Here is a 27279-nt window from a genome sequence, read left to right on the forward strand (position 1 = left end):
GATCAGGAATCCACAAATTATTTAGGCTAGTACTCAATAACAATCTATAAGTTGATATATTTATTTGCTTGTACTTGCTCCATCTGTCACTATCCCTATGTGGACTAAACAAAACGATAGTGCTTGAGCACTATTTGTACTCTTTCACACCAACCTTTTTCTGTTCTCGAAGAACTTTTAATGTAAAAAGATAATGTATTTTTGTCTCATTTTTATCTATTATTTACAAGTCTACATGCCAATAAAACTATGAATTCAAAGTACTTCTTGTTTTATGTATTATTAATATACTTAAATAATGCCAAGGAGAAGAGAAGACAACTTTAAAATAAAGAATACATTTTCAATAGAGGTTCAACACACCCTTGACCAAGAGTCCAGAAAATTCACAATTTTGAAAGAGGCATCCTTTCTCATTATAACTAAGTACTTTGTTTGATTTTTTAATGCCAGTAGAGAAAACGATTTTCAATAAAAGACATTTTCTATTTATAATCAATAGAATCCCCCCCCCCCCCACCCATCAACACCACCAAAACACCAAAACGACAGACACCAATTGAAAATAAAGAGGTATCATCACAAAAATCACCCAGATTATCTGCTAAAAAGTTAATGATTTTTTTTTTAAATATTAGTTGAGTATATGAATGTGATAATTTATCAAAAGAATACGATATGAAGAAGAACCATTCTAGAAATATGAAGCCATTGATTTGGTACAATCTTAATTTTCTAACGAAAAAAACAAAACAAAACAAAACAAAATGATCCAATTATGGGGTTATTTTCATTAAGAAAATAGTGTCCACAACCGTCGACCACCTCAATTTTCTGATATGTTGTGTAAATTCCATTTCTTAAATTTTCAGTTGGACATGCCTGTGCTTTATATTATCTGAGAGAAAATTTCCCCCCAAAAAATGATGTCTGCAACAACTTATTAAGAAAATGCGGGAAAATGCCCAAGTTAAACAAGTTACAATTAGTATTTAGGAGGACATATGAAAAATACGATTTGTATGTTCCTACAGATGGAATTTCAACTATTCAGAAAGCATGAATTTTCTCTTACATCACTTTCATATTTTAGAAAAATACATGGACACATTTGATTTGAAACCGTACTTTGTTCTTTCACAATTTTGGAAGACCCATCATTGCTTATCATAACCATACCCACCTTATCTACTCTTTTACTGTTTTTCATAAGAGCCCCGCTTAAAAACCAGGACCCCTGACTCTGTGGCCATGGAATGAACAAATCAGGTAGAGGGCTCAATGCTTACAATTATACCAACAGTTTTTACAACTGGATGTCCAGGAGTAAACACGAATATTTTTATAATATAGCATTAATTTTGATGGTTTTAGCCCAAACCCTCAGACCCCCCCCCCCCCCCCCACATGGAGCAAGAAATTCATAATTTTTGTGCACATTCAGTCATAAGTGCTTTATATTAAAATTGGTCTAAAATGGTTCTTTGGTTGAAGAGAGGAAGCTGAAAATTTAAAGTTTACGTCCGCAACGCTCGTCGCAGGCCATACGACGGCGGACAACAACAGATAGCAATCAGTCAACCATGAGACTCAGGTGACTTAATAAAATTGGCACACGTTTTCAACCAAGAACCTTTGGTATCGTGTTTACATGTATACTGAGTTATGGCACATAAACAAAGCAAGCACAGGAATACCATGCATACATGGTCAACCTGAGCTAAAGAACAAGGTACAGTTTCAATATAAATCTGGCTCTGTATTTTTTTTTTTTTTTTTTTTTTTTTTTTTTTTTTTTGGTAAAATATGAAAGTGATGAAAGAAATTAAAATTCATACTTTCTGAACTGTTGAAACTCTATGCACGAAGATAAACCAATAGTTTTTCTCATTTGACTTCCTAAATGCTAACTGATACGTCATAAACCTGTACATTTTCCGTAGTTTCTTTAAAAAGTTGCAGAAGACATTAATTTTCAATGAAATTTTCTTACAGATAATATAGACCACATGCATCGCCACAAAGATTTTGAGAAATGCAATTTTTCAAAGAATTTAACACAACATATCCGAATATTGAAGTGGGCGACGGCTGTGTACACTATTTTCTCAAGGAAAGTACCTCCTGAAATGAGTCATTGTTTTTTCTGCTTAAAACTTTTTAAAAAATACGAAATTTATGACGTCATATTTGCAGAATGGTCCTCCTTCGTGCCATATTCTTTCATTATGACACTCATATACTCAACTGATATTTATGCCAATTTCAAAACGTTTTGAAAACATTAAATTTTTAGGGCACAATAAGGTCTAAACCGCACCTTCTTCTCAGCTTTCCTTTTTGATGAGTGGAATACAGCAGAAAAAATGGTGAAGAAAAATATTTATAATCAAAAGATTCTACCTTGAAGTGTAATTGATAAGGTATAATTAATTTGCAGTATTTATCTTATTGGATAATGCATCTAAAGGTGTGTAAAGTAATTAAAAGGTGACGAATGCTATGTATATGTAGAAAACCCTTTTAAGCATATATGTTTATTTTGCATGCGTTATTTTCATCAAAATAGAAAAATATAAATTGCCAATTAAAAGTGTTCTCTTTTTACATTCCCAGTTTGGTGAATGTTATGTTATTATAATTATTGCCATGCTTTAAAGTTGATAGAAAAAAAAAATGCTCATCTCTAACAATGGGTCGATTTTATCCAATAGAAAATACTCGTATTCCTTTTCATTAGATAATATTTGGTTGACATTTTTTGTCTCTATTCCTTCTTTTTCAGAGACGTCTGAGCGAAAAGCGGGTATGCATGCAGAATGCGATCCCATCTCAGAATCTGTTTTTTTTTTGTTGCTCGCCCAAAATATTGTTTAGATTGTGTATTCTCTGGAAAGAAGTATTTCTTGAATCCTGGTCTTGACCTTTTTCAATTCGCTCGTCATAATTTATTGAAGTTTCTGTTTCACTAGACAATGAAACGTTTTCCTTTCTCTCTTGCCAACGAGCTACGGATTCTATACCTAGTTGTAAATGATTGTATACGTTTATACATTAGAACTATTTACAAAGTTTGACTTTCTGTCCTCCAGAAGCGTTGGATTTATATCTCTGTTTACTGGATCAACGTATTCTCCGACGTATACTGGAGAACTGTATTGTGGATTGTCGGTGTTTTGGGATTTTTAACCTAAAACAGAATGAAGATACAGATGTATTTTTATAATGATTCCCACATCACCGAAATGAAATATCAAGCCAACAACCGCTATGTTGGTATTGGAAAAATACTGCCATGATTTTAATACAATGTAAAGTCTTAAATGTGCCTTACTGGAATTTTACATACAATAAATCAATGTTTAAGGGTGCACAGCAGAATTTAGCAGCATACAACCTGTACAGCTCTACATATTCTTTCCTATTTTTGTGAAGTTTATATATAAGTTCTGAAGAGACACAATTTGTCGAAATGCGCATATGGTGCATCAAAATTGGTACCGTATATGATTTATATTATACTCTTTGAACTTCTTTTGAGTAACAGGTGTCATTTGGAAACCTCGACTGACACCAGTACATGTAGATGCCGGAATCAAAGTGACTGAACATTCAACAGGTGTGTGTGTGTGTGTGATATAATTAGGTTAACTGATTTTTGACATTTGAGAGGAAATACATTGCCGAGGCTAGAGGAAAAAATTAACACAGAGACAAAGAGCAAATAGTGCATTTACAAATACATTTTTGTGCGGTTATAAAGTATAGAGGGTAATACCAAAAATTTATGGAAAACGTTACTCGATAAAAAAAAAAGGCAAAACTTTATCCAAGGATAATGCTTCATGCAATTTTCAAGCTTATACATAAATCTCTACAAATGTAAGAGAGAGGAAACTGAAATTTTTTCCCGAGCTTTAAGAGGGATAACCCTGTCAAAAATCATTGAACCACGACCAAATTCGAACTAGACCTGTATTTTCTGGTGAAATACCTGCATATGCAATTTCAACCTTATACATACATCTCTAAAAAAGTTAAAGAGCGGAAACGGAAATTTTCGTTTTTTCTTAGTTCAAGAGGAATAACTCTGTCAAAAATCGTCGGACCACGACAAAATTCGATCTTTATCAGTATTTTCTGGAGAAATACCTGCATGTGCAATTTCAACCTTATACATACATCTCAAGAGAAATAACTCTGTCAAAAATCATTGGACCATGACAAAATTCGAACTTGACCTGGTATTTTTTATGATATATCCATATGTCAAATTTGAGTTGAATGTGTGCAACTTTTGCCAAGTTAATGATGGAGGAATGACGTAACAGGGCAACACTATATGCATAAAAATAAAAAGGGATGCAGCTGTATGACTGTGAAAAACTTTACATAAAATAAAAGCATTTTCGTTGTCATTTTATATTACCTTTATCCCAAAAAATAATTGTGAAGTGTGAAAAATTGAATAAATCTTCTGTAATATAAATTTTAGAATTCTATAATATAGATGTTTTATGGATGTTTTTTGTATCTTCTGTATAATTTTACTTCTTTTGTTTATTTAATAACTTTATTTATAGGGTTTTTGCTTTACTTACTACAGGAAATCAACGTTCCCCTAAATGGTTAACATAGAAAATGACTCTCGGTAATATCTTCCATACTTTTGACGTAAAAAGTACAGAATATCACAAGATCAAGATATATATATATATATATATATATATATATATATATATATATATATATATATATATATAGAGAGAGAGAGAGAGAGAGAGAGAGAGAGAGAGAGAGAGAGAGAGAGAGATATCTTTAGATGGTTTCAATCTACGCAAGCCCTCAAGCATTTTTTTTAACTATAAACGTTTTTGTATTATCTTCTTTCCCCTGAATTTGAAATTGATAGCTAATGCCACTCAAATAACACTATTGCCAATAGGGCCAAACAAATTTGTTTTTAATATACATCCACCATCTGTTTTTGGTAGTACACCTACCAGGTTTTACCATAGATTGTATATTGAGGGATTTGGGATGGACCCAGCCATCCTACCAAGCTGAATTTCTTTGTTGATTATATTTTGTAGTTTGGACTTTTGATTTTTAGCTGAGGACATATTTCTTGATTGCAAAGGCAGCCTTAATCCTGTATAGAACAAGTAAAAACCATGTTGAAAACCATTTGATATATACTGTGCAGTTTCTTTATCTGGGTATTCAGTCAGATGATTTTGTAAGCAGCCCACCTTATTTGGAGTTATAGCTAGGTCCCATATATCTTTATCTACGCGTTTGAGAGAATTGTCTTGGTCGTACTGTAGATTGTTGAAAGGAGTAGGGACGAAAATTGGATTGGCCTGTCTGCGGTGTATTTGGTCTAAAGATGGATGATGTTATGGTTTGATTTGACCAGCAGTGAATGCGTGGATGATTTTTGTGACAGTACATGCACAAGTGTTGATATAAGCAAGGATTTTTTGCACATGAGCCCTTATAATTATAGTCATAGCATTTGAGTGCTGACTGAGTTGGTTGTTAGAGTGGCTGGTTTGACATGTAAAGTAACCATAACTCTACGTCGACTGACCCCCAAGATATGAATGTGTTTTTGACATTTTTAATTTAAACTGTTTGTCGTTTTCCAGCCATGCACTGGTTGGGTTACGACTAGCTCCAATGTCTGGACAAGTATATACTAGCAAAAACTAGAAAGGCATCAATTCAAGGGTCAATAGTAGTAATCTTTTTAGATTTAGTTTTTGGTTGCATAATCAATTGTCCTTCTACAATTGAAATTTTTTGCCCCCTCCCCGAGTCCAACTCAGACTCTAAGACTTTTGCTAGCTCGTTATATACTTTTCCCCATATCTTTTCTTTAATGAGTTGGGGCACATGAAGACCCAACTCATCTGACACACTGATCAGAGGAGTTGGATTTTGTAAGGATGATACTGATATTGCAACATTTGTTGCAAGGAAAAAAGTACCTGATGTACTGGATGCCTCAGCAGTTGGGGTGGACACCACAGTAGGACTGGACTGGTGACCAGTGTAGCAGTAGGACTGGAGACCAGCTGCAGTGTAGCAGTCGAACTGGAGGCCATCGTAGGATGACAGGACGCTTCAGTACTTGTGGTGGGATTCTGAGTGGTAGATGACTATTGATTCTGTTGGTAGGTCCTCCTGGTCCCTCGCCGTGCTGGGCGTGCATATGGTGATGCCGTCTTACGCTTTGATTTAGCGCTCAGCATTTCCTTTGAGATATAAGCGGGTTTAAAAATAATATATAAAGGTTAAATTATTTTCCTGAGAATAAGTTATGCGGGTTTAAAAATGATATATAGATATACCTCGTTACAACTATATGTCCACAAGTAAAGGCGAGCTAAATGAGCTCATTGGCCTTAACAATTTATATTGCATACTTAAATGCATTTGAAACCGATTTATTGTATGGGCAAACTAAATCAGGAGCCGTTATGTTATTATTGCTATAATTATTTTGAAAACCGTTTACATGATTTGCATAAAATCACCTACGGACCTAAATATGACAAATTTGTGCAGATATTATTGAAAATAAATGGAAGTAGATACTCACCGCAATTGAAAGTGAAATTACTTTACCAATATTTGTACTGATGTACAGAAAAAAAAGGATATCAATAGTGGATTTGGTCGCTGATCTTCGGATTGCTGGTTTTTCTTTAGTTCTAGAATTTTCCAAAAGGAAGAAGGTTTTGCGCATGCTTCATGGAAACTGGGGTTGCAAAAACTGAAGACATTTACCGAAGCCGAACTAATAGGAGATCATACGAGTTATCTTTCTTGGACTTGCTCTATTCATCTCAATAACACGACTTACTAGTAACCCATATACGAGTTAAGTCAGATAATTAGAAGGCCCACAATTTTTCGTATTTCGATATACACGTTTGCAAAAATATCACTATGTACTTGTAGAAGAAGATTGGTAGTTTTCATATATGCATAACAAAATTTCGCAAGTACGTTAATTAGAAGTATTCACAGGATTTAAACATCCGTTCTTTCCGCAAATTGCTATTCTTAAAAAAATATTTTTACAACAAATTCCCAAAATTTTAGTAGCGCACACACCTCGAGCAAAAAAAAAAAAAAAAAAAAAAAAAAAAAAAAAAAAAAAAAAAAAAAAAAAAAAATTATATATATATTTGAAAATAATTTGATGAAAGACAAGCAAAAATAATGGTAAGAATTTGCTCGATGAATGTGCAGTATGTTAATTTTGACATTTCATGACTATTTCCGGTGGCGAATACTGAGCTGGTCGAGAGGAAAATTCTTATATAGCAGAAATAATAATGGTGTGTTTCGTTTAATAATGTTAAAAAATAAATTTATCATCGATTGACCATATGTATATTGTTTATATAAATATATTGGTCATGAAAATAGCATAAAAACTAAAAAAAAATGTTTTATAGAAATGACAAATTTGCGATATTATTTTATAAAAATAAGCCTTACACTTAATAAATGTTGCTAGCAAGAAGGGGAGAGATCAATTTAATATACTACGAGGGTTGTTCAGAAAGTTCGTAGACTATGGCAATCTTCGTTATACTATCTTCAAGAAATTTAAAATGAGCGCATTATCATATGTAAAATTATTTATTTTGTTTAAGTGTGAACTTTCATTCCATGTGATTTAATAGAATTCATGTTAATTAATTTTAAAATCAATACGTTTTGTAAGCACGGAGCAAACTCAACAACACTGTAACGCCAAAAACATACCGACTTGAGGTTCTCAAAAATACTATCCCGATACATTTCACACATTATTACCCAATACCAGTGCACTCATTAAAAACGTTTCTCTATAACTTGAAATCTATTTTGTTAACAATTGGTTCGGTAGCATCATTCAGTTTGTCAATTTATATTTTTTTAACTGCATAAGTGTACTTTCACAAGATCAGCATCTGTGAAGCGCCAAACTCTTAGCATGGCGTTAATAACGTTTCAATGTTTCTGATAAGATTTTTACAGATAATCCGTCTCACAGATCACCATCGTCTAAACAGAGTAGTATATCATTCAAATGCCGCTTGTACCATGTACACACGAATGCATGGCCCGCTTTTAATATATTTCCTACTTTCTCCGGCCTTTTCAGATTTTTTTCTGGAGTTTTCCAGAGTACAACACAAAATTGGTTGGTTAACTGCTGCTCCGTGACGTTCTACGGTATCATCTTTTTTGCCTTTTTTCAATGAGGATTACCTTCTTCTGAAACTGATTTATTATCAACGAAGCAAAGTATTAAGTCATAATTTAGAATCAGAAACGACGAAACAATTCTTAATTTGAACGTGTAGAATTTTTTCCTTTTTTGTGTTATTTTACAGAAGATATGATTTCAGACATTATTTAGTGTCCTGGTTGTAAATTACAAAATGTTTACCTGCTCCGCAATCCGATTTTCGCATTTTTTAAGTCTAAAAAAGTTTGTAATAAACCACGATATTTCAAAAAATTTTGATACATATCATTTGAATTTATTGTTGAAATGATTCTACCAAATTTTAATATTATATGACGTTAAGTAAAAAAGTTATGACGGTAGTCCACGAACTTTCCGAACAAACTCGTAAAGCAATAAAATAAAAATGTTCAGCTGACAAATGAAATTACTATAAGTATTATCGCAGAAAAGAAAATGTTTAAATCCTAGCCAGTCTTTTTTTTCATTTTGCTACTAAAACGGCCTAGCTGAAGTCTGCATGTATGTAATAAATTACTCAATAAACTCAAAGACGACGTTACAATAAGTCCCCTTGCAACACAATTGTTTGGAAGGGGAGGATAAATTTCCAATCTTTTGGATGCTGTTGGTCAGGACGGATCAGATTAATTAATATTCTGAAGTTTTGTATTTTCAGTCATTTATACAAGTGCACGATTGATGTTTCAATATATTTTCAGATGCACATAATAAGCGTGTTGCATCTGCATAAGTTTATATTGTAGACATTGCCGTTAATATTATGTATATAAAAACAAAGGCTCATATTTCACCTGGTAAAATTTAATTTTTACCCGTATCTTCTATTTAAGATCATTCCACATATACAAGAGTTGTAATTTCTTATCTGTCGAGGATCCAGTGAAGTTAAAAGAATACTGGAATGAAAAAGCGACAGAAAGGTAAAAAAAAGGAAAAAAATAAAAACTGTATCGGATGAGGGGTTCATTTGTCAGCAATGTTACCTGTTATTAAATTCTTTCACGCCATTTCGGCGATGTATGTGTATCACACAATTTAATATAAGTACTGTGGAACAAAACTATTTGTCAGTGTGGACAAGTCTGAAAACAAGTTATTATCAGGCACGAAGAATCAGAGGAGCAGGGCCCCTTCCCACTTTTTATCCAAATTTTGAAAATTTTCATTGAAAGGCTGCCTCCCCCTCCCTCTTTTTGCTGTAGCATAGGTAAAGCTTAGGAATTTAGTGTATTGGGGGCAAATTGGTTGTGAAAAAAAAAGTTTGAACATACCGTGGCTTGGGGCCTTGGTTTTTAAGGTTTCATCCGAAAGACCCGCAACTTCCACTTCAAAGTGCCGAGGGCTTGATGAATGAGCAGTTGCTACCTATTTTTCATCGACTTAGGTCGGTCGCGGCCGTGATTCGAACACACGATCTTCCCATCACGGAGCGAGCGCTCTACTTGAGATGGATTGAAAAGCAGGCACAAATGCCTATGATCTTTCTGCCCATGTGTTTGGTATCAAAGGCTTACAATACTTACTTAAAAATAGGCTCTCATATTAAGCAAAACTTCAAGCAACAAAGTCGAAAATTCAAGCAACAGTATTTATCTATAATTATATGTACGTTTTTAAAAAAGATCTTCAAAGTGTTCTTCAACGAGAGTAAATTTTTATACATGTTTATTTTTTATTTTATTTATTTATTTATTTTGGAAAAACTATACTAAGTTGGTAAAAGAAAAAGCCTCAATAAGTTGCTAAGGAAAATGCAATAGAAAGTTGTCTATGCCAACTATCCAAGAGAAGTACTGCATCTATACCAGCTTGTAAAGGGAGGGGGTAGGGTTCGTGCATTTGAGAAGGACCATCCAGTGACATATAAAATTATTAACTGAATGACAATCTTTTTTTCAGTTTTTTTTTTTTTTTTTTTTTTTTTTTTTTTTTGTTTGTTTTGTTTTTTTTTTTGTTTGTTTGTTTGTTTTTTTTTTTTTGGATGACAAAACAGAAACGTTTTAAACACATTTTGTTTAGATAAATTCGCGAATGACACCGCGACTCATTGGATTGGCTGGGGAATTTGCCATTTCAATGTTATCTATTAATTAAGATTTCAAATACTTTCGAAAATATCTTTAATGTCTTTTTGGGGGGAATCTGAAATTCAATAAAATAGTGTTAAACTTTTAATGCAATCTTAAAAACAAACCAAGTAATTCGCATAAAAAAATTGCATAGCTTTTAAAAATCCAAATCTTGCTTTAATTAGAATAATTGGATACTTAAAATAAACGTACTATTAAATATGCGTTACGATATCTCTCTCATTCTCTTCGTCTCTCTCTCTCTCCAATCCTCCCTCCCTCCCTCTCTCTTTTGTTTTAAAATCATATAAATCAATCTTTCATTTTTACGTATATTGTCGGACCCAAAAACCAAACTGTTTGTCTAAGCCGTTATTTAACCGATCGATGGGTCGACAAACTGCATTTGCCCGCGAACATAGTCAATAAATGTTTTGTTATACCTTTGTATCTTGTGCTGGCTTCCATGATGCAAATTTACTTAAACACTTAAACACTTTAAACTGTGGTTAAACTTGATCAATTTTGTCACTGTCGAACACCAACGAATGCAAATGAGATTTAGCTGATCCCGCCCATAATTTTGACGTACCCTCAAATTTCTTATCGACAGGTCAAATATCTTACTCCGCAGCCAAACATCTATTTTTTTTGTTTTATGACCGCTCAGTACAACATTGGAAATATGTATAGATTTTATATAGAAACCAATTTTCAATGGTATAACAAAATTTTGTGTCGTACTCTTGATTTTTTTTAGAATAAACTGAAAATATTGTAGGGAGCAAATGTAAAATGCGATTTGTGCATATGTGTATAAATGATAGACACTGTGTTCGAATGATTAAAACTCTGTATCAGACAAGGGTGGTCTGTGAGAAAATGGATTACCTGTAAAAATCTGAACAGAAACACTGAGTTGGTAAAGTCATGGAAAGAAAGGCGCTTCACAGTTGCTGATCTTGTAAATGCACAGCTACGCGGTTAAATAGAAAAATATGAACATGGAAAAAAAAATTATGCTACTGGTAGGATTGTTAACAAAATAAATAAAATTGAAAGAGAAACATATTTAATAAGTGGCTATTGGACCAAACTGTGTGAAATGTAAAGGGAGATTTCTTTTTTGAAAACATCATGACGCAATGTTTTCTACGTTATAATGTAGCTCCGGGGTTACAAACATGTTGATTTAAAAATTAAGTAAAATGATTTCTGTTAAATCGAATGGAATGAAACTTCACACATCAACAAAATAATTTTTTTTATATAAGAAAATGTGTTTTTTTTTTTTTTTTATTTTTATTTTTTCTTAAACGTAAAATAACGAACTTTCCAACAACCTATTTGCGTAGCGTCGCTAGGTTGACGTCATAAGGTCATAGTGTTATTTTCCAGAGAAACTATCTATATTCAGATTGCTTTGTAAAAAAAAAATGATTTGAGATAATTACAAAAATTAAGCTGAATTAAAAAGAGGACATCTTAGACATATTTCAAAAAAATCTTCATCAGATTTGGGGACAAGGCCGATTTTGGTACATAACGTACCTTTTTCTTTACAGATCGAATAAAGTCATATTTGCGAAACAATATCCAGAAGATAAACTCCTTTTTTACCTTCGAATCTATTTTTTCCTTTTTGCTCCAATGGAACTGTAGAAGGATTGGTAGTAGTATATCGATCATTCGAAATATCATCAACTCTTATAGTTGATGATTGTTGTTGAGAATCATTCGAATTTCTATCTTCAGTAATGTTTTCTGTAAGATTGTCCTCGCCTGAGGGATGTTGATCATTGTTTGCTTTGACTGTACAAACTAATTTGATTTCAGATGTACATGGTTTCATTTGACAAGTATTCTTGCAATTACATTTTATTTCAATACATTTTCTTTCATTTGATGAGGTAATACAAATTCCTAATAACCCGTTCCATTTTACTTTGAATTCCACGAAACAGTCAGCATCATTTGCACACTTATCGCCAGTAAGATACTTTTCAATTTCTATTTAAAAGAAAAATGTTTGGAAATGAAACATGGGTTTTCCACCATATTTTCAAAGTAATTATCCGAAAAAAATCGTACATCAAAAATCTTAAAGAACACGGGGTCAAAATCTTCAAGCAATTTATACCATATTTTCTTTACGATTAAACTTAGAAGCATTGTTAGAACAGTTTGCTTGTTTTACAAAAGGACTTATTATTATTCCTTACCTGTCAAATTTGTCCTTATTGTCTGGTTTACACGATAGATGACATTTTCAAAATTTCTGATTAAAAGATAAATATTTATTTTAACGTAATAATTATGTTTTTTCTTTTTACATTAAATCGTTTGTTTGTTTGTTTGTTTGTTGTTTAACGTCCATCTCGAGAATTTTTCACTCGTATGGAGATGCCACCACATGCCGGTGGAGGGCTACAGATTTTGACCTATACTCGGCACTCAGGGCCATTGAGCAGTGAGGGATCTTTTTCGTGCCAGCACCTACTGCGACACGGGGCCTCGGTTCATACGCTCTCATTCGAAGGACCGGTCTCCATGTCCCGCAGTTGGATTCGAACCCGCGACGTAAGGATCAACTCCTTACTTCGAGACTCTAGAGAAGACGCGCTAACCACTATTTTGTAATGTTTAATGGACGTTTGAGCTTGAATACTGTTCGTTATCTCCATATATTTCATTCATACGTTTTCAGCGGAAAATGAAACTTAGAGTCATTGCAGGTCGCATTCCGGACTTATGAGTAATGTCCGTTAGAAAACATTTACGTTTCACAAGAACTGAAAAGTATGTTATAAATACTTACATTTTCCCATTTTCTCCCATCAGGTCATTCTTCTTAGGATCAAGTGGATTTTTGCAAACTGACGCCCAAACCACACAACATATTTCAGCTTTATAATATAAAACGTTAATAAGTAGTATTTGTTTCTTGCAGTGTTTCTTTTTTCACTCTATCATTTTAGTGAGCTGTATTTTTTCTTAATACATGATTGATAAGAATGAAATATTTAGATACACCCCCCTCCCCCCAAAAAAAGCAGGAAAAAATAAACGAAACAAAAACATTAAGCAACTATGTTTAAAACAAATTTGATAAATGAAAAAGGAGGAGATACAGAACATGGATTGATCTGGAAAAAAAACTACAAACAATGGAAATCTATAAACAGGACATAAAACATTGACCAAAGAAAGGTGTTATGGGTTGTCTAGAAGAAGTAAATAACCCACATCCGCCATGAACACTGTGTATTTATCAGGAAGACAGAATATTATGCAGTGAAATTTAAAAAAAACAAAAAAACACACGAAATCCTTACAATAGCTATGAAATATGTCAGTCGGAGAAAGATTATATTTGCTATTAAGGTCATTATAACGACCATAGAATTCACGAAATGCAGGGACGGTTGAATTATTTAACCCCTCCCAAATCAATTTCTTCATAAATCAAAACCAAAACAGGTACTAGTATTTACATATTTAGTACAACTTCGATATTTGATTCACTTAGAAAATAGCTATAAAATTGTATGCAAGATTCTCAGTAGATCAAATTTTGCTTTAGGTTATAAAAAAGAGTTACGAGAACGTGTTGCTAATGATTAGTAAAAAAGTGCTCTATTAATACTTACACACAAATATTAGGGAAATTAAACTTCCAACAAATTGTTTCATTTTACTCAGAGGGACCTACAAAAAGGAAGAATCTCTTATTATATACCTAAAATATTGTCTACAAAAAAAAAGTAAAGGTCTGGAGAAGCTTAACGTGCAATATCGTGCCGTTTTGTTGAATGCTGTTTGCATTACGTATACTCATTTCGAATGTCAGTGTGCAATATTGAAATCAGGTTATGAACAAAACCTGTCGTCTACAAAGCTGTTCAACGACCATATTTATGATGACTAGAAGTAGATAAGTAAGAAATGTCTATTGTCTATTTCTACACAAAAATTGACATAATTAATAATTAAGTGTCAATAAGCCTCAATAAAAACCCCAATAAGCAAATCATAATGCGTAATGGGGTCAATGGAATGATTTTATATACATTTTCAGAACAGACGCTGATATTGCAAACTTTTAATATAAATACTGATATTGAATAATTCTCATTAAGTATGAGTTAGTTCAATAAAAATATAATATTAAATCAATGGGAAAAAGTTATAGCTCTGTAATTAAGGAGATATAAAACATGGTGGAAATTTGTACTTGTTGGCTGTACAAATGCACTCAGAAGCTTATGTATTTGTTCAACCAACACGTACAAATATCACCAATAGTAGTTCAAAAATCCTTTAATATACCATTTCTAAAGTTTTATACATTCATTCCCTCTATTAAAAATTGTATACTCTGTCTTATTTTTGAAAATATTCCCGGATGTCCTTACACAAATTTTGAACTTTGTGATTATGTGATGCACAACTAACGCTATATGGAATATTTAACACAGATTATTCACTATTTTCTTCCTTATTTGAAGTAAATATATATTAGGTACCTACATTCAATATATCTGACAAATATCGATTACTCATTAAGATAAAAGTTTTAATCTTAATTGAAATTACCTACCTCACACTGACTACTGACACTGGATACATTAGATATTGTATGAAACACAGAATGCTGGATAGCATGCGTATCAAAATTTTCTTGAACTCTATTGTGATGATAGTATTTGACCTCTTCTTCAATTACCTACTTGTCGCACGCGTGGTGCATTGTTAAAGCGTCTGCTGTAGAGTCGCGAAGTAAGGAGTTGATCCTAACGTTGCGGGTTCGAATCCCACTGTGGGACGTGGAGATCGGTCCTTCGGATGAGACCGTATAAACCGAGGTTCCGTGTCGCAGTAGCTGCTGGCACGAAAAAGATCCCTCACTGCTCAATGGCCGTAAGTGCCGAGTATAGGACAAAATTTGCAGCTCTCCACCGGCAAGTGGTGTCGTCACCATTTGAGCGCTTCATGAAATATGGCTACGTGACAAGTCTGTGTGATTAACACACCAATAACTCACACAAAACTTAAAAACATTCCTTAAGTAGTCTGACTCGATTTGAAAATTGAATGTAAAAATATCATACTCGATTTGGAGACAAACACAATAAGATGGTGAGATATTGAAATTATATATTCAATCATCAAAAGAAAAGTTATATATATATATATATATATATATATATATATATATATATATATATATATATATATATATATATATATATATATATATATATATATATATATATATTATAGGGATGTCAACGACTATTCGAGTACTCGACTATCGTTCGATCATACCGACTATCGGCTACATTTTTTTTAGTTGGTTATTCGTTAAAAATTTGCTTCTTAATAGAAATCTTAAATTCAAGGTAAAAAAAAATGGATATGTTCAGTTCATTTATCAACGTATCAGTGTTCAGTGTTCACGAGAGTAAAACTCAGGGAAAGGCTTAACCGGTCTTTGTTAATTGTTCAAGGGAATTTTTTTTTGTTCGGCAAACATGCATTGGCATACTTTATAAACCGTCAGATCCAAATTGTAAAGTTTCAACCTGCAATTCTCTAAGATCTCGTATAATGCAACTATCAATTAATGAATAATAATTAAACAGCTGTTACATATTTGTAAATACATGGAAATTGGGGACAGTTATGAGCGTGTTTCTTTCTGATATTAAAATCAATCATTTCAAAATTGTATTAATTGTTTGCAAAAAATCTCATAATTAAAATTTATCGCAAGCTCTCTTTGGTTTTATAAGAGTTACCCTTTAATTAGTTAGCAATCACGGGTCACTGTCAGAAGACATTCAAATGGCTTCAGGCAAGAAATTAACAACGGGTACATGTAGTAGCAGCATGAAAAGAAAGGATAAATGCGAGCATTTGATATTCTGTATATAGATATAATTTGCAATAAATATTATATTTAAGATCAAATACATTGAATACATATATTTATTACTAAGTAAATGTTAACGATTCAATAATTCGTTGTATAATGGTGATAACGTAAATTAAATATTGTACAGGCTAGTAGTCTGATAAAGACAAATAGAAAAAAATGACATGACAAGTTAATTTGAATTTCAACAAATACGAGCAGTAACATTCGCTGGAAAGCTGTTGTACAGTTTTAACGTTCTCTGGTATGTACTGAACTCAATGTATCTCTGGAAAAGCGGAGAAATTACTTATTCGGTAAACAATTATTTAAACACCAGCACACTCATTCAAGGAATGTTTTTAAGTTTTGCGTGAGTTATTGGTGTGTAAATCACACAGACTTGTCACGTAGGCATATATCATGAAGCGCGCTAGCGTTTCGTGAAAAATATGCCTACGTGCAAGTCTGTGTGATTTACACACTAATAATTCACACTAAACTTAAAAACATTCCTTATATTTACATTTTACATGTTCAGAAGCACCGAAAATATACTAAATGTTTGAATTATTCGCTGTCCTATATCGTTACATTTTTATTAACGTCTCTGTAGATCATTATGACGTCACTTTGGCGAGAGTTTCTCCGTCATATTTCTACGCGTGAGTATACACGAAAATGGCATTCAAATCAAATTCACAGTTGGCTTAGTAGAAAACACAGCGAATGTAAATATTTAAGGAATGTTTTTAAGATTTGTGTGAGTTATTGGTGTGTAAATCACACAGACTTGTCACGTAGGCATATTTCATGAAACCCGCTAGCGCTTCATGAAAAATATGCCTACGTGCAAGTCTGTGTGATTTACACACCAATAATTCACACTAAACTTAAAAACATTTCTTATATTTACATTTTACGAGTTTAAAAGCACCGATAATATACTAAATATTTGAATTTCTTGCTGCCCTATATCGTTACATTTTTATTTACGTCTCTGTATCCTCTTTGTGACGTCACTTTAGCGCGAGTTTCACCGCGTATATTTCTACGCGTGAGTATACACAAAAATGACTTTCAAATCAATTTCACGGTTGGCTTTGTAGAAAAACACAGCAAATGTAAGTATATGTATATGCATGCATTTTGTTACTTTTATTTATGAAACTGTATTTTTGATATCTGATAATGGTCTACATAGTCGAGTATTCATTTATCATTACCTTATTATGGAAAACTACATTTATAGATTTATTACATTGAATATTAGGATAAGTGTTAAATGCATTTGGCTTAATTTGTGTATCTCAAGGGCAATAACCCTCATATTTGGTTATAAACACGAATTATGAAAGTTGGATATTTTTATGCATACTCAGTAATAATAAACTTTTAAAGTATTACTTTTTGGTTATTATAATCATTGATACTGAAAGGATATATTTTGGTGTATATTGCTAGTCTGAATTGCCTTGGCGTTGCCAATTTCGTAGTCTGAATTGCCTCTGTTTATTTGCATTGAATTGTGTTACAAGAACTTTTTGTTTACAATATTTTCTTTTATTTACTTTACTTTAAATCGTATGAAGGTATGAACCGTATGAATGTATGTGTCAACTGGAGGATGTCACTCGAATTATCCTGTGTTGTCAATCGTATGACGTATGATTGTATGCTGTAGATCGTATGATGTGAATGTAGACGTTGATGATAAAGATATACGCATTTACAAGAATTTCTCTTCTCTGGGCATTGAGCAGTACAATGCTTAAAAGTGCTTTAAAGTTGATAGGAAAATAAAAAAAAATGCTCATCTTCTCTAACTATGGGTCGATTTTCTCCAATAAAAAATACTCGTTTTCCTTGTCATTAGATAATATTTGGTTAACATTTTTTGTCTCTATTTCTTCTTTTTCAGAGACGTCTGAGAGAAAAGGGGGTATGCATGCAGAATGCGATCCACACTATTACCCTAGGCTTGCTTTAGAATAGGTAAGTACACCCCGTATAATAACAAGCTTTGTTATTTTCTTCCAAACAAAGTTTTGGGATATACTGGAAACAAAATTTCTATTTCTCTCCTGTATTTTTTTTTAATATCCAAATACACATTTGTATCTGATTATCCATTTAATATTAATATATTATACTATTTCAACAATCCAAATTCATTTGTAAACATTTAGAAAAACTAATTGTTTTTTTTTTTATGATTTTATTATTAAGCATATCTTCCAAGAGTGAAATTGTCTTGGACATAACATTATATGGTGTTACACAACACCATATAATGTTTTATGAAATTAGTTTTAACTCGTATCATAACGGATAATTGTTTAGGAGAATGGGGTATGCATTTGTTTGCACATGACAAATATCTTCAGTGTATGAACTTAAATTACATGTAGAGTCTAATTTGTATTTCAGAGAACCTTTATTAATCAACAAAACCTTAAAATTGGAGACTCCATTGTAGTGCCACCCAGTTTTTTAACATGTGGCAATTTCAAATCCTATGATGAGGTTCCAAGGGGTTGTAAAATGGGAAAAAAAAAAAAAAAAAAAAAACAAGAAAAAAATTGTAAGTGCTCTATTTGCTAACTAATACTGGTATACATTTATTAATTATACATGTAATTGACATGAAATTTGGACTTCTTAATTTTTATTATTTTTTTCTTTATCATTTTAGAAGCAATGCAGTCACTCAGGGAAAAAAACAAGAATTATGTAAAAATTCGAAAAAATAAACACAAGATTAATGTTTGAGATTGTGTTCTTTGATTTCTTTATTATTAAGTGATAAAAGGACAAAATATATATTAAAGGACAAGGGTACTACTTTAGTTAACTTTGCAATTCAAAGAAATACAAAATAATTAAATAATATATGTAAGTAAGAAATAAAATTAACATATGTTTAACATATGAAAAACATATGAACATATAAGGATCATATGTTAAAAATATGATCAACATATGTTCATAAAAATATGTTACTCATATGTTGCTCGTTTTTTATGGCGAATATATGTTTCAGAACATGTGTTCAACGTATGTTCAACATATGTTAAACATACATTGCAATTTTACCTGTGTAGGAAAGTATTTAAAGTTATTTCTTTGAAACTTAAAGGGATATGTTTGAAAAAAATTGTGCCATTTCACGTTAGCTCTCCTCGGATCGTCGTATATCAGACAGACATTTTATCTGACTGTGTGAGATGACATATATGGAGATAACGAACAGTATTCAAGCTTAAAAGTCCATTAAACAATACAAAATAGGAGCAGAGCAAACAAGGACCTCTAAACATCAGAGGTGGGATCAGGTGCCATGAGACTAAAGCATTAAAATGAGCCAGCTTTGTTGTAGAAAATAAATGTTCTACGCATTTTCTTATACTCTACATGTAACATGACTTGTAAAACTTCAAATGATGTCTACGGAATTAAATGTGTCTGGTGGACTGATTTTCATTGGGAAAACAAAGGGTTTGCTCAATAAAGGAACGTCTGGGCATAGGTTTTAAATAAACAAATGGGGGGCATCAAATATTTCAATTCGCCTGACCACTATCATTGAAGGTTAGCATTTTGGGAAAAATATATCATCCAACTAGAAGTCCCAATTTAAGTACTCCACGAACAATGAAATGAATGCTGGATCAGGAAATTTCCGGCATTTCTGCATGGTTGCAACGACCACAAAAAATGAAGAGAACTTTTCAAGACCACAATGTGCCAAAGTTAGCATGATGGAACATGATGGGACTTTTTAACAATACACCTAGATGTAGGCGAAGTCATGGGCATCGATCATACAACAGACCAAATATACATTATGTCTCTTTTGATTCACTTTTACCTACGTCAATATAATTATCTATAAGGTCTTCTTAACATTCGCACTAAACTTTATTTCGTTTCTGAAATTTTTGAGGGACTACAGTAAAACTCGCTTATAACGAATTCACTGGGACCTGTGAGATTACTTCGCTATATCCGTAATTCGTTATATCCGTGGAAGGAATTCATTAAATTTACATAGCTGGGGATCCAAGAAAACTTCGCTATATCCATGAATTCGCAATATCCGTGTTCGTAATAAACGAGTTTTACTGTATTTGAAGAAGCTAAAACAAGTCCTTGGATTTTTCAACTGCAGAATACAAGCTTGTGTTTGTGATTTTTGGTGTTGCCTACCACATGGTTGACCACATGTATCGGAAGATAATCATTCTGATTCAACCCGTTGATTCTTTAAACGAATTGATGCCGTGAACATTAGTAACATTCTTAATCATAAAAAAAGTTTAATCTTGCATTCCACAATATTTTTAGTTGAAGTTTATACACCCTGAATTTCTAAACAGATTTTTCAAAAATGTTGCTTCCAAACCTTTAATTTACAAACAAACTTTACAATACCTGGATATTGAACATTTAAAACAAATCCTCTTAATTCTTCTTGGTTCTTGCTCTTCTTCTTTCAAGTACAGTCCCACTGGACACGTCATTGCCGGAAATGTTAATATAGATAAAAAAGACGACCTCAGAGCAAAAATCTTAAAATACAGGGAGATCTCTTAATTGGAGACAGAACCTCATTTCTACTATGAATTCTGTCAAAGATTATGCAATACGTTGGCCTAAATAAGAAGGGGAACACCTGAATCCTTGTCAGAATGGATTAAGTGCTTGAAAAATATATAAGAGTTGTGTTAGAAATTAAAATGGCAAAATTAAGAACCACCCGTCTTTATTATATCGGAGATGATCAAATAATGAAAAAAAAGACTACACGGACAATATGTTATGGTGACAGGTCGACAGGGGATGCTCACTCCTTCATGGCACCTGATCCCACCTCTGATGCTTTTGGAAGTCCGTGTTTGTTCTGCTCCCGATTTGTATTGTTTGAATGGACTTTGAGCTTAAATACTGTTCGTTATCTCCATATATCGGCAACATTATTGGGGGGAACCGCCCCTCGTGCCCCCCACCCCCCGGTTCCTACGGCCATGATATTTTATACATAGGACTCATGGGGGATATCAATTCCTACTAGGCACGTGATCCCACCTCTGGAATTTCCTGTGGTCCGAGGTTTTCTGCCCTGTTCACAGATTTGTATTGTTTATAGATTTTTTTTAAAATCAACCACTTCTCTAATAAAGAAAAGGAAATCAAAAGTACAGTTCGATAGTAAATTATATGCAGTAAAAATAAGGAGTTTTAGCTTTCTTTGGAGAATGCAGAAGAAAACATTTTAACGCAATAAATAACCAATATCTTTCTCTAAAATCTAATTATAATTTCCCTCACACAATTTAATGCACCCTGCCTATTTATTTAAGTGAATACAACCCAGCACAATAATCTGCATTCTCCCAAATTAAATATAAATTGATAGTCATGACAATCTCAGTATCATCAATGTTTGATCTGTTACTTAAGTGTTTGGAAACACAGTACATATGAGAAATGCCTTGCAATTAGCGATCTTCACTATAATTTTGACGATTTATCGTCGATACTCCAGCTTCAGTGTATTGTATTAAATTTCCACTCATATCTATATTTATCTTTCTGTTCAAAGACACTTCAAACAACAGATTAATAACGGAAAGTAAGATCTTCAGAGAATATTTTGCGCCCAATTTATTTAGTGCCTTTTGCACAAGTACACATGTAAGTTAAATAATATGCATTTTTTCCAAGATTTTGTCATCATTTTTCTGGGAACAAATGATATACCACATTAAATAATCTTTGAATGATCATCCAGCACCTTAACGTATTTAGTTACTGATAGTAAAACTGTGAGCCTGCGGTATTTTTCAAAATATAACGAATAACAATTGAGGAATAGGATTTTAACATTAAAGTGCACTCTCTTTAAAAAAAAAAAGAACTCCTTCATAGCTAAAATTCGTGGAACATATAAGATCACCAACATATATCAAAAAGTTGTAAAGATTGCTTGTTGATATTGTAAAGTTTGTAAAAGTGCCGGGTCTGCTGGTAAAAAAGGAACCATATTCCGTTGACGCATGATATAAATTTCCGATGTTTCATTTTGATTGGTGTCACGCTAATCAGAGCTTCCAGATTAATGCAATATTCTACATGCACTAAGATTCAATACTTTGGGTGGATTACATTTAAAGTGGGGTGGAACATTTTTTTAAATTTCCATTCGCACAGTTCATACTTACATTTTATTTGTATAAAAAAAATCCTATTTTGTGTTACAATGATGATAAATATGCAAGATTTAAAAAATAGAACAAGAAAAACTTCTTTATTGCAAAATAAGTACGTAATCAAGCAACAGGGAAATTTTCATACATTTAGGTTTGAGTCCGTAAGACTTCTTAACCCAACAAGAAGTTTAATATACATATAACAGGCTTTCTCAAGTTAAAATAGAAAGAAAGTTAAAGACACTTTTTATCAATATATCGTATTAACAAATCGTCTAGTCCATTGTTAATTCATTTAACAAACTCTCCAGAGATTCATGCTAGAGTGGTTTTGCATAATCATAATTTGTTTTAGATACGTCATCTTGTCCTAATGACGGCTTAGCAACGCTCTCCGAGACATCATATAAGTTTTGTGTTAGATTTTGAGATGTCTCTTCTTCATGAAGTTTCTTGTAAATATCTTCAGAGTGCTTCTGCTTTCCCGGGATTGAAAATTGAACCGAAGAATCGTAAGCATGTTCAGTCATTTGTTCTTCAATATGGTGAAGATGATTATATTCGTAGATCTGAGATTCAACACTACGAACACCTAACAGAAATTCCTTAAAAAGAATTAAGAATTAATCTTACTACCTGTTGTGATTTGAAAATTATAATATATTAAATTAAAAATATGGAGATTTTTTTTTCAAGAATATTCAGAACTATAATTTGAATAAAACAATATTCATTTCCTGAGCTATACTTTCCATGGTGATGCTTATTCACGAATTTGATGTACAACTCTATCTAGCAATAGAAGAATCTTTAATAGTGAACTAGATTTTGCTTAAAAAGGTTTGCACATACATGTAATATTTTGTGTGTCATTTTATGAATAATCATTTTCCAGTTAACAAATTTGAAATAGAACTTGATTGCTTTAAATTCTACAGATGATTTTGACTCATTTTTCCTTCAATAGGATATACTGACTGCAATATATCTATCATTATCATTAGATTCAATAATATTAAATATTTTGATTCGTGTAGGTGAAAGTGAATAATCATGAAAGTTTTCACTTTTGCGGACAATGATCTACTACAGTTCAACATATATCTCGAACACCTATATATCCAATATCACGGATTTGTCTAGTGATTTGGAAGTCCCAGCCACTTATTCTTTCAGTATTTTAGCCTTGATATCCCGAATCATCGGGTATGTCAATGTTTTAACTTGGTCTTATCGAAATTAAGATAACGAGGTTTGACTTGAATTTGATACTTTTAATGGGGATGAAATGAAATCTAAGAATCATTCAAGAGTACTTAAACCACCTAGTATAACACATATTCACTGAAAAAAAGTCTGATCTCCTCTCATTCCCTTGACCTATCGTTTGTGTCATTTTGAATAATTTCATAAATTTACAGAATACTAGTATTCAGAAAGGAGGAATCAGCTGATAATGATGGAATATGGTGTTAGACTATTTACAAAAGATCAGATTCTATCCTCATCAACTAAAAGTTGTATGAGGTCTTAAAGACTACAAGCGATAAAGATATGATATTTTGCTCATGCATTGTGTTGCACAATGACTTTTCGTATACATGTACAAAGGTTACTGACCATGCATCCTTTGAACTTATCCTTTGACCTAGTTGTTTGAATAGCTCATGGTGCCAATATACACCATATTACCTGTACGAGGGTTGGACAAGTAGTCTAGTGTAAAAAAATAATAAACACTGCTTTCTAAAATTTCCCCTACTCTTTGATACATTTTCCATCAAGATACATAGCAAATTTCAAAAAGGTATATGAACAAAACAAAAATATGAACTCGAATGAAAAAAAAAATGTGTGGTATCGCCTTATGATATTAATGTCATAATGTCTAAAGTAACGTCACGTTTCATCTTTGCTTAAAACAGTTGTAAGTTGTATAGGCCCCACTAAAATTCCGGGAAATTTTCTGACGCACAAACTTGAGTTTCCCTTTATACCTCCGAAAAAGTCGAGGGGCCAATCTCGCACACACATGGGTCCTTATGAAAATTTGTATTAGTAAATAATGGAAGGTACTATCACTTTTACTGAACTAAAAAGGCAGTCTTTTCTCGACTGTCTGCAATGATAGCGTCTTTCGTTATTGCCAATTTGTCTGTATGTTTTGATCTACTGGGAGCCTCGCCATAAAAAAGCTGCCGTTTAAAAAATGCCCACTCCACTTGTATTCTAATCTATAAGTGATATTTTTATATAAAGTATATTATTTATCATTTAAAGTATCCTTAGCGTCATAACTCAATCAACATAGAAGTGGATTGCTCTCCGGGGCCCTGTAACATCATTAAACGTCACCATTTCTCGTTTGTTGCGGTTACCATTTTCCTATTTCAGTCTCGGAAAACTGCCAAAAATTTAACAAATTTCTTGAAAATTCTTGAAAATTCAAATGACGACATGATGGATAGTGAGTATGTAACGGTTAAAATTACGCATATGAAAAAAAACGCGAAACACACACCAAACTTTGATAACTTTATATTCTATTTAATTTGTTTTTGTCCTTGAGCCAGCTATTTAATTCGATTTAGAGATTATAAATACTAAAAACTTTAGAAAAATTCTATTTGACTTTTTTGTTTAGTTGTTTTATATTTTCAAATAATTTTCAGCGCAGAAATTTGAATTTATTAAATTATTATTCTTAAGTAAATTTTAAACGATTCATGAAAAAGATGCCAACATGCAAGTCTGTGTGATAAAAACACCAATGATTCACACTAAGCTTAAAACATTCCTTCTATTTACATTTCACATGTTAAAAACACCAAAATTATATTCAATGTTTGAATTATTCGCTGCCCTGTATCGTTACATTTTTATTAACGTCTCTGTAGCGCACTGTGACTTCACTTTAGCGCGAGTTTCTCCGTGCATATTTCTACGCGTGAGTATACAAGAAAATGGCATTCAAATCAATTTCACAGTTGGCTTAGTAGAAAAACATAGCAAATGTAAATATTTAACGATAGATTATAAATGTTATTAAGATCATTGTATCAACCATAGAATATGCGAAATGTTGATTTTAAATGGAACTGTTGATATCCTTGTATCTTCAACTTTTTAGTCAATAGCTTGCCTCGTTTTAAAAATTGTTCGTAGGTAGAGTATGCTCTTGCGTATCGAATCAATGGGAGACATGATCTCAATATTCAAGTGATGATGGTAAATTGCTATCTAAGTAAGGGAAGTGGACAGTAGAAAAGTTCAAAATATCACGTTTATCATTAATTTTTAATATTTGTTGTTAATTTGCCATTAATGTCTTAGCAACTTTTCCTGGAAAAATATCCAGAAATTTATTAATATATCTTTAATGTTACCATACCAGGCGGCATATGCATTCTCTGAGATAGTCTAGCTTATATATAGCAATAATTGTATATTGCTGATCATTGTTTAATAGAACGAACTTTTCATTCCCAGGAAAATGTAGGTATGCAACATGTACAAAAAGTAAAAATGACAAATGTTTTGCAATACTTTACTAACTGGGCGAATACTAGTCACTGAGTCCAAACTCACCTCTTAGGAAACAAATTCAATTTTGATAGTATAATTGGCCAAGGGTTTGTGTAGAGAGGAGCGATTTAGAATCATTTAGCTAGACATAATGACATTACAAATAAAAGTATATTGAATTTTTTTTCAATTACATTAAATTTTTCGCTTAACATTACCGTTGCATTCCTGGCACCATTTTGCACTACATACGTGTACGAATGGCGATCGTCTACTTCAAATGATCTGGGATCAACAACTCTGATTTTTCATAAAATGAAATAAGTAATTTAAGGCGATTAGTTCATTTTAAAGATTCCATCAGCTATTGATTTCTTGAAATAAAAAAGAACTTTACTAAAACAAGAATCTAAGCGTTCACCTTTTCTTCTTTGAGCCTTTCTTAGATCTGTATATTTGGAAAAGTATTAAGGATGAACAAAGTCCTCCTATCAGGAAACTACTTGCTCCGACCAAAATATACCCATTGATTAGATCTAAAATAGAACAAAAATCAGCATGTTTTTGTGTATTTATAATTAGACTTCGAAATAAAACAAAATACAAATACAAGTTAACTTCAAACACCGATATCTCGAACAACATGAATATGTCAATGTAATTAAGAAGTCTCAACCGCTTTAAGTATTTTACCATCGATATCTCAAATCCCCGGATATTTCGAAGTTTTTACTCGGTCCCATCGAGATCAAGATAACGAAGTTTGACATATACATGTGTTCATGCTTTAAAACCGAAGAAGCTTATTTATCTGAAATTTTATAAAGGTGTTCCCATTAAAATACTGCATTCATTTATTATTTTTTTTATTAATTCATGTACTTACTATGAGTCGACTGCTCTAAAATAAAATTGAAAAAAATAAAACAAAACAAAATGAGCCAAGTTATTCTATTGTGCTAAAGATGATGCATTACTGTTAAAACGTAAAAATTACTTTTGTCGAACCTGAAAATCCAAAACATTCGAAAATGTTTTTAAAAACTAGTTAACTGACGTTGAAAATTACAAATAGGCTTAAATCAATGTAAATCAACAAACTGTAAGATAATTATTTCTCTTTATATGAAGAATTTATCTCCCGATGTTGTGAAGTACAAAGTTATTTCAAAGAAAAAAAAAAAATTCTGATTGCCAGTTTCAAGAATCACACCTACCCACCCCCACCTCCTCCCCAAAAATTATCACCTTCATACCAATTTTTTTTTTTATAATCTT

General features: G+C 32.3%; 1 long non-coding RNA gene across 1 annotated transcript; it reads right to left on the reverse strand.

Moving 5' to 3' along the window:
- Positions 1 to 2685: 2685 nt before the first annotated feature.
- Positions 2686 to 6666, reverse strand: LOC133203710 (uncharacterized). The gene is made up of 3 exons (XR_009723452.1): positions 6608 to 6666; positions 5994 to 6260; positions 2686 to 3190 (listed from the first exon to the last, which is right to left on the reverse strand). It is a non-coding gene; the product is annotated as an uncharacterized LOC133203710 (long non-coding RNA).
- Positions 6667 to 27279: the final 20613 nt, after the last annotated feature.

The sequence above is a fragment of the Saccostrea echinata genome, unplaced genomic scaffold (assembly GCF_033153115.1).
Source record: "Saccostrea echinata isolate AGI-Se365-2 ecotype Australia unplaced genomic scaffold, CSIRO_AGI_Sech_v1 ptg000051l, whole genome shotgun sequence".
In the NCBI taxonomy this organism is placed as follows: Eukaryota; Metazoa; Mollusca; class Bivalvia; order Ostreida; family Ostreidae; genus Saccostrea; species Saccostrea echinata.